The sequence below is a fragment of the Octopus bimaculoides genome, chromosome 5 (genome assembly GCF_001194135.2).
Source record: "Octopus bimaculoides isolate UCB-OBI-ISO-001 chromosome 5, ASM119413v2, whole genome shotgun sequence".
In the NCBI taxonomy this organism is placed as follows: Eukaryota; Metazoa; Mollusca; class Cephalopoda; order Octopoda; family Octopodidae; genus Octopus; species Octopus bimaculoides.
In genome coordinates this window covers 108,678,838-108,689,303 of record NC_068985.1, presented here as the reverse complement: position 1 = coordinate 108,689,303, position 10,466 = coordinate 108,678,838, and positions in this window count along the sequence as shown.

The window sequence follows — 10,466 nt, the reverse complement described above, 5'->3', positions numbered from 1 at the left end:
ATATATATATATATATATATACGAGTATGTATATATGAGTGTGTTCCCACTTTTTGACATCTCTAGTGGTTCAGCAAGAGAGAAAGACAAAATAACTACCAGGCGGTGCTCCAGCATGGTCGCAGTCCAATGACTGCAGCAAGTGAACGATAAAAGATTTGTAGTCAGAATGAAACATCATCCTATAACGTTAGAGCTTTCATGTGTAAGCGATAAACCTCAAACATTTAATGATACATCATTAAAGTGTTGAAGTCTTAGTGCAGAATTACGGTAGTAGAAATAAGACCGGAATATAAACGTTGAAATCTAAATGATACAACATTTAAAAGGATTAGTGCTTAATGCCGAAGGTAACAGAATTAACACAGAGCTAAGAGAATCGGAATGTAAAGCTCAAACTTTTATGTCATTAAAAAATTTGAGTGTTGAGTGCAGAAGTGTGGTAGGAGGAGTGACATAGAGATAAAGAGTGTCGCAATAGATAATTACTAAGCGTGATTTTGTGGCGTTGATGACGTCCACAGACATTAGTGACCAAAGTGGAGTGGACAGCACTTTAATCATGAATTTGAACTTTACTACTGATGCGCTTCACCGGCCTGCTAGGAAGAGCAATCACATAAATACACACGCACGTATACACACGCGCATGCGCATGCGCACACGCCTCAGATCACATCCTACTGTCATCTAGTAGATTCCTGAAAAGAAAAGAACATGATGATGACGATGATGATGATGATGATGATGATGATGATGATGATGATGATGATGATGATGATGATGATGATGATGATGATGATGATTAAATGCATTTACCATAAGTCTACTGGATTGGGATCGACTTTGTCTTATTAAACAAATAATAATAATAATAATAATAATAATAATAATAATAATAATAATAATAATAAGAAGAAGAAGAAGAAGAAGAAGAAGAAGAAGAAGAAGAAGAAGAATAGAAAGTACCAGATAGTTACCTTTACAGTCCTAAATGATGAAAAAGAATAAATATGAGAGGTATATAAAAGATAGCAAAGTATCAGGACCTAGCTAATTAATTACAGAGACTATGGAAAGTGCGACTAAAAGGCTTCCCAGTAGTTATAGGTGCGTTGGGAACTATCCCTAAAGATTTGAACAGAAAGAGGAAATAGGCATAAAACTCAGTTTAGTACAGCTCCAGAAAACAGTCTTATTAGGGACAGCTATTTGATCTCGTCCGAGATTGACAAGTTGTGATTGACATGGTTTTGTGATTGACATTCACTTATTGATATGGTTTTGATCTTTTTTGCACTAATTCGCAGACCAACTTTCGCTCCCAAACTGTATAAGCCGTCTGACATGGCCTGCAGAGTATCTGAAAGTTACCTTTAATTTTTGGACTGACTATAGTATTTGAACAAGATATTTTCAATATAATATATTCAGAGCTAAATGAACTGGGTACATCAAACAACCTACGCTCATGATGGAACATATTTCCAATGAGGTTGTTTGGCAAGATAAGATATGTACATAGACAGCACACCACCACCTTCATTACATCGATGGAGAAAATGAAGCCATCACTCATAATATTTTCAGTCATGGATGTTGAGCAGCTTGCAAGTTACAGAGACTACTGAAGCACATATTCAGCTCTGGGACTGGAAATCAATGCCTGTGAAAATCATTATTGTGTGATAATATGTGAACACATTCCCTATAATCAACCTACGTGCATTCAGCTTACTTTGGTAGGTGACAGTAACAAGATTAAAACCAACAACATTTAAAACCAACAACAATAGTATTAGTAGCATTATGAGGGCATGCCTTGTAACAGTACTTCGCTGCATCCACCGTCTACTGGTGATTCCCGAGTCCTGGCGGATGACACCTTCGCACCACCCAAGCGACAAACCCTCCGAACCATTCATGTGTTTTGGGTAGTCGTTGCTGCTGAAGATTTTATGAGGTCGGAGTGCAAACTCTACCTAAACCTGATTTGTTCGCCTTTTACGATACTCGGAGGAAACGTTGGGTCTATTCACTGACATGCCGTCTCCACATAACAACAGGCTAAAAGCAAATTCACGATGTACACAAACAATCATTCTATCTTGCCTCCATATTGCATCCAAGTACATTTAACCATTAATCTTAACTTATTTCAAACTAGAACAAGTGGATTTTCGTTTTTATCTCTAGTTACTAACAGGATAGAGTTGTGTACATAGCGGAAGCACTATATAACTGTAAGTATTAAACAAACTTGACCACATAATCGTACATATTTAACTCAAATAGGATTGGTACCTCCAAAAATATAATTTTCCTAATATCTGTATATTGTCAGATATACCTAGCACAGGAGAGTTGAAAACCTTAATGGAGAATTAATATATAAACAAATATATTATATGTAAAATTATTGTTGTCGGCAATATGTTTGCTAAACATCTGCAAGATATAGCAGAATTCGAAACCAAAACATTTTCGTTACAAATATAGCAACCAGGTTGCTATTTTTGTACCGTAATTTACCTATTTATGGTGTCCAAAATTATTAGATATGGCAATGGGCCACTTTAGAAATTTCAGTCGATGAAACCTATGGGACGGTGGAGATGTCAATAGATGGAAGATAGGTCGAGGGTCAAACAAAATAAGCCAATCAGAGAACGTACATCTGATAGATCGAAATTGAATATTTGTGTGATATTTAATTGTAAAGCAATATGTAGATTAAGAAAATGTTTTAAATAGAAACACAAACAAAAAATACAATCAAACATAAATAAATACAAAAACTACAAGAGAAAATTAATAAATCCTTTTAAATATGTATTTTATTTTGGAGATTTGAAAAAATGCAAATTATATCCCGCGAGATATTTTTATCAAATAACCTGTCTATAGATTTTTCTAAAAAAAAATATGTAAATATTTTTGGCAAGATCTCAGTTATATATAGATACACACGCATCCAAACACACAAACACATAAGTATATATATATATACATACATACATACATATATATATATATATATATATATATATATGCGAGTAAAAATAAATACAAAAAAAGGGCGGGGTTTTGTATGATTGTGTATAGAGGAATATATTATTTTGTTTAAAAGAGTTCCATATATATGCATGCATACACGTACACACACAAACACTTATACACACACATATTTCTTAGCTTTGCCATAAATACAACCAGTCCAGTTTGCATACATATACACATATATATGCATGTGTACATATATATATATATATATGCATGCATACACACACACACACACACACACACACACACACACACACACACACATATATATTTCTTAGTTTTGCCATACATACAACCAGTCCATAGTTTATTACAAGCAGTCCAGTTTTCGATGTTGTTGGCCAAATGCATGTTTTTGTTTTTGTGTTTGTGTGTGCGTGTGTGTATGTGTGTGCATGTGGATCAACTTGCATGGGTGGGTTTGCAGGTTTCATTACTGCTCACGTGTGGGCGCGCATATGTATTTCACATGTATACATTACTGTGTTCACCCAAAAACCTCATACGGAGAATCTCAGAACTGTCTTACACATTTTCCTTATTCTTTTCATCGATTGTATCTAGCGAATGCGAAACAGACTGCTCTGTTCTTTTAGGGAGAAACCAAGCATTTCTAAATTTCTACGCAGATCTTTTGTTAGGTGGTCCAATGCATCTATAATAAAAGCAAAAAAAGAAAGAAAATTAGCGTTAATATAAGTGCTGTAGGTTTCTTATCAGTCTGATATACATTTCTCGACTGCTTCAGTTTTCGAATAGTCATCCATTTATGCTGGGAAGTTGATCTCTACAACGGTCCATTGTTGAATATACTCATGACGTACTCATTTCCTCCTAGGCTCATCTCCTCCTAGTAGGTTTCGATAAGGAGACTGTACAAACTGATTTTATGCCTCTGCCGCCAACTGTCTATTAAATATAGAACCTGCGAGTGTCACAACTGATGTAGAAATTACCTGTCATTGTTAGTATCCTGTTAATGCTTCTAGCCCGAGATGCAGTTTTCTTCAATCATTCAATTTAATATACCAAATGTTGATACTATCATTCGCACTGCAAAAGTCTTTCGGGATAGGGTTCCACTGAATGCAGCCATATCTATATCTTCCAAAATCTGCTGAAGTATTTTTTTTTTGTCACTCTATCTCTACTCACGGAACACTATATGCTATTTTCTCATCGATTTCAAGTCATCTGTAACATTCATTACTTGTGACGGGGAAGAGATATAGGCCATCCATATGTGTATAAACTGTGGGAATGTTATAGCCAGTCCTGCATGACGTTTGGTGTCATGCATAATTATTTCTTTATTGCCCATAGGGGAATAAACATAGAAGGGACAAACAAGAACAGGTAAAAAGGATTAAGTCGATTACATCGACCTCAGTATGCAACTGGGACTTGATTAATCGACCTCAGTATGCAACTGGGACTTGATCTATCGACCTCGAAAGGATTAAAGGCAAAGTCAACCTCGGCAGAATTTGAACTCAGTACGTAAAGACAGACGAAATACCGCTAAGCATTTCGCCCGGCGTGCTAACGTTTCTTATTTCTGTATGGCCCACAAGGGGCCAAACATAGAGGGGACAAACAAGGACAGACAAAGGGATTCAGTTGATTACATCGACCCCAGTGCGTAACTAGTAATTAATTTATCGATCCCGAAAGGATAAAAGGCAAAGTCGACCTCGGCGGAATTTGAACTCAGAATGTAACGGCAGACGAAATACCGCTAAGCATTTCGCCCGGCGTGCTAACGTTTCTGCCAGCTCAGCGCCCTTATGGTGTAATGCATAATACTCGAGTGCAATTGGTTTTTCTTGAGTACCGAAACCGCAGAGATGAAAAGCAATGCTGACCTTGGCAGTATTTGAACACACAATGCGAAATATCGGAAGTAATATCGCAAGACATTTTTCTTACGCTGAAAGCATTTTGCCAATCCAGAAGATAATACTAATAATCACCATCACTATTCGCTACCGAACCATCATCATCTTCATCACCCTTTTCATCACAATCATGATCATCATTATAATTATCATCATCGTCGTTGTCCTTGTCATGATTGTCATTATCATCGTCATAATCTCCCTAATTATTCTCAAGATGATTTCCATATTCCAAATTATCTTCATCCTCTTTATCATTATCATAATCTAGGCAATCGTTAACTTTATCGTCAGGATCAACATATTCGTTCGCCTACACAGTCAGCAGTTGTCCCTTTGCCCCCTTATCTTAATCACCATTATCATCCTCAGCCACTTCCTCCTCTCCGTCGTTCATGAACATAATCATCCCCATTATCACAATCATCATCTCATATATTCATCTCCATTACACTGTTAGTTAAATAGTTATTGCCGTGAGAATTCATTATGATATTTATTTATTGATAAGCTTATTTTGAAGACAGAAGCGGTGTAGACTTGTGCTTCTCTTAATAATAATAATAATAATAATAATAATAATAATAATAATAATAACATCAACAACAACAGACTGCTTAAATGTAAGTAATACAAAGATATCTGTCAAGGAATTTGACTAAGTAAATATAAGGACCTGGAAATTGAAATACAAACGGTGTGGTATCTAAAAACGAGAACTATTCCTGTTATTGTTAGTGCCCTAGGTATGATAAAAAAAAGGGATGTCAGAAAGATCTAGATAAGATCCCATGAGAACCATGTCTCGGAAAAATCCAAAAAGATTGTACTGACAAGTACTGACCACATCCGTAGAACAACCCTATCCGTTTACATGTTTGTGTTGTATTACATGAAGATATTTCGCTACTTCCCCTCCTCATGCTTTCAGTCATCCTTTAAAATCCCTTATCCTTCAGTCGTCCCAGGACACTGGGAGTGTCTCTGCAAGTGACTGTAACAAACATGCAGTTTAAAATTATAACGAAACAATAATAATAATAATCTGTCTGAGGTCCCTGCTGTGACTTGATAGACAGTACAAAACCCCGGTAGACACAATATCTTTAATCAACAACATCACGGTATTGGATACTGCGCTGTGTCTTAAAAAATAATAATGATAATATTTTCTACTATAGACACAACGCCTGAAATTTTGGGAGGGGAGTAAATCGATTACATTGACCCCAGTGATTCAATGGTACTTAATTTGTCGACTCCCGAAATGATGAAAGGCAAATTCGACCACGTAGAAATTTGAACTCACAACGTAAGACCGGACGAAATGCAACTAAGCATTTTTGTAGTGTGCTAACGATTCTGTCCGCTTGCCACCTTAATAATAATAATAATAATAATAATAATAATAATAATAATAATAATAATAATAATAATAATAATAATAATAATATGTTTTGTGCAGATATGAATATGTAGATTACAACAATTATAATATATAGCTATGTATTTTTGAACCCTCGCAAATATATGTATTAATGGTGATAAAGCTTGTATACATAATGTCATACTCCAATTTTGTTACTTCTGGACGACTTAGTAATATTTTTTATTTGTAGTTTATTGTCACTTTATCGGAGAAACAATATAGATTATAATTATCGTATATCTTTGTTTCTTGTTTGTTTTAATTTACGGAGATCTCCCTTCCATGAACTACGTAAATTAGGACCTTTATTTATTAGTTACTTTGAATAATCTTTATGTCAGTACCAATAGATAATTGAGAGGAGTTATTATATATTATCATTACGTATAATTTGTATATTTCCTTTGGGTAATAATAAGCATCCAAATAGTATCACATATAAATGAATAGGATATTTATAGGCATATTTATAGAATAAATACCAAAGTACTTAGTCTACCAGAGCAAAATAAGATTAATCCGTCAATAAAACTAATTAAGGCTCTGATACTTTATTTGTACATTTATATATTATTATTATTATTATTATTATTATTATTATCATTATTATTATTATTATATATCATTAAAAATGGCCAGTGATTACTTTCGATTTAAATACATTTAGATTAATATTGTTGGAGATATATAAAAACATTTTTGGATCGTTATAAACTTTCTTTACTTATTTTATCCATTTGAACTTTGTTGTTCTTTTGTTGTACTTATGTATTTGAATTGTTAACGCTCACGCTCCTAAATATGTATATTGAATCAGTATTATGCAATCTAGCATTCCTTTTACATGGAATTTCGTCTGTCGTTTTGAAAATAGGCACTGAGGATATTTGTATCCATAGATATGACTTGTTTGTAAATCAAATAATATATATAAGTCGAGACAAATTGTTGACTGTGTTTTTTGTTTTTTTTTAAATTGGCTATATTATATTATATTTATAGTATTTATATTATAATATATTATAATTTAATAAATAGTTAGAGTGTTGATTGTATTTCTCTATTAAAGTTATCATATATATATATATATTTGTACGTGTGTGTGTGTGTGTGTGTGTGTGTGTATGTGTGTGTGTGTGTGTGTGTGTGTGTGTGTGTGTGTGTGTGTGTGTGTGTGTGTGTGTGTGTGTGTGCATATATATTCCTTCTGAGAAACATTCAGGCTAGGTGTGATAATAAAAATACTAATTCAAATATTCCATTTGTAATCACCCACAATCCTAGAAACCACAGCATCCTGCGCTCCGCCAAACAATACCTCTCATTACTACATGAACCATCAAATCTCCAACGAATAATTTTTAAGAATCACAAATTATCAACAGTCGAAGACAATCACTTCACCTCAAGAGACTCCTAACAAAGGCGAGATTCACATTTGAAAAAGAAACAATGCAGGTAACTAACTGTGGAGACTCCCATTGTGGGACATGCGAATTAATTGAACAGGGGACAACGAAAAGACTTAAGAATGGGAAGGATTTAAAAGTGAATGCAAACATGAATTGCAAAGCAAAAATTCTCGTCTACTGCATCACATCCCCTCAATGCAATGGAAACTACATTGGGGAGACAAGAGAGAAACTGACCAGCTGTGTAAATGTGCATAAGCAATAAATTAGGGATTCATCCCTTAGGAATGTCTCACACAGTGAACATCTAGATATCTGTGCAAATGGAAAATTTATGATATTCCCATTTTATGAAATAAACGATGAAAATGTATAAGTATGAAAGGCAAAAGAAAGAAACTTATAAAAAGTCTTAATCCGAAATTAAACCGAAAATAGCCAACACTATATAATAAACAATGGTAAGATATATTTATGACTAAAATTATATGTCCGAAAATAAACCGGAAATAATTAATACTACAACTACTACAAAAATAACAACTTCCTCTTTAAGAGCACGTATGTTTGAAAAAGTTAAACGAAAGTGCTCACACACTAGAAAAAAACTTCTTCCCAAAAGAGGTTATTAACATCTTGATAAAAGCTTTCATAACATTCTTTTAAAAAATAAGTTTTTTAAAATTATATTTACACTTCAAATCTGTATTAAGTAATTCTCTAGACTTTCAAATATATGTGTGTGTGTGTGTATGTGTGTGTGCGCACCCCCTCCATCTCCCCCCACACACACACACACAAGCGTACACATTCTCGGGTAAACTTAAGTTTGAGATGGCTGGTTGTAAAAAGACTCAGTGCTAGCGACCTTGAAGTTTAGTTAAATGTAGTAAATTATATTTTTCGATTACTAATAGCCAAAATTTTTTATCTTGTATGTATAAAGCCAATGCCTCAGCACATGAACATACAAAATAGTTTCACGATATTAGGGTGTGGGATCATCCAACAACCTACATAGAAATTGGTGTACGTGATTTTGTAGCAGAACCACTTCTACACAGCGTATATCTCTGATTTATTTCGCAAGGTATTGAAGAGTTGCGGGATCTTGAACTCTAAGCCATAACAGTATTGGTTGCTTATTCTCGACTGAAATGGTAGAACTTGGTCACTATTTAGTGACATTCAGCTGGGTAGGGTTAACTCAGTTAAAACAAAATTTATTTCCACTTCAAAATATTCCCATCTTATTAGGAGCACACTTATTTAGTGAGATTTATCTGAAGCGGCTTCCAATAAATCAATCCTTTTTTTTTTTTTATATGGTATGTCTGACTGAGTAAATAAATTTGTTTCAAGCAATTAACAAAAGAAAGCTAATTAATATTTGCGTTGGTACTTGATTTGTGCGAGATAGCTATTAAAGTCAGAATTCATTAATTAACTATGTAATTAAAGAGAGTTGTTTTTCTATTCATTATAATTAATGCGAGTAGTCTCCAAGTACCATCAGTTCTTCAAATCTAGGATCTTCAATATTGTATCTTAAATAACGTTCAGACTTGACTGCATTTCAGCTTAAGTACAACACACGCACAAACATACGCACGCACATGTGCACACACTTGTATGTGTGCATGCGTTTGTGTGTGCATATATATACACAGTTGGGGATGTGTATATGTGTGTGAGCGCGCGCAAATACACATACACACACACTTATACAGGCACACGCATTCTCATGGAAGTCTGGTAAAGAATTTTACTTCGCAACTACATGATTTCATGTTCTGTACCACTGTCCGGTATTTTAGACGTACAGACATCCATTCTTAACACGGGCAGGCCAATGCCTTGATAGTGGACGGCTGTCGTGTATATACAAATGAGGAAGGTGGATTTACTCGGTACAAGGTATTGCTTTGTCGCATTAAATACATGTACTTAAGCTGACCTCGCAACCACGTAGTTTTCCAGTTGAGTTCCACTGCGCACCGCTTTGGGCAAGATTTTCCAAGCCGTTACCTCGGACAGACAAATTAGTGAAAATACTTCAAATTTAAGATGTATATTCGATTTAGTCTAAAATAAAACGGTGAGTCTATTCCATTAATCCTATTTACGATCTGCTGCTGTATGAAGCTTTATACTCAGCATGCTGCTGCCAATGTTGGTTAGGTGTGATAATCCAGCGGGTTTCACATTACAGACACACAAACACATACACACATACACACACACAGAGTAATCCCTCCACTATCGCGGGTGTTACTTTCCAAAACCCCCACAAGACAGTTGAAAATCCGCGAAGTAGGAACAGTACTGTACTGTGTATCTTTTATTATTACTTTTATAATTTCGATACAGTACTTCTTGATACACCAAACATTTCGGCTCTTTTCGTTACGCTAGCGCCTACCATACAAGCACCAACAATTTGACCCCCTTGAAAGTCCGATAGATCTGTCATTTTAATGAATTTTAATTACCTTTTTCTGATGATATCTGAAAAAAAACCAATTTTAGCAAGACATATTAATCAACACTAATAATAAATCAAAAAACATAAAAATAAACAAGCTTTTGACGGTTTTATAGATATTTCAAAATTATGATACTATGATGCTAAGTGTTTCCATTATTTTGTCCAACCCCTGT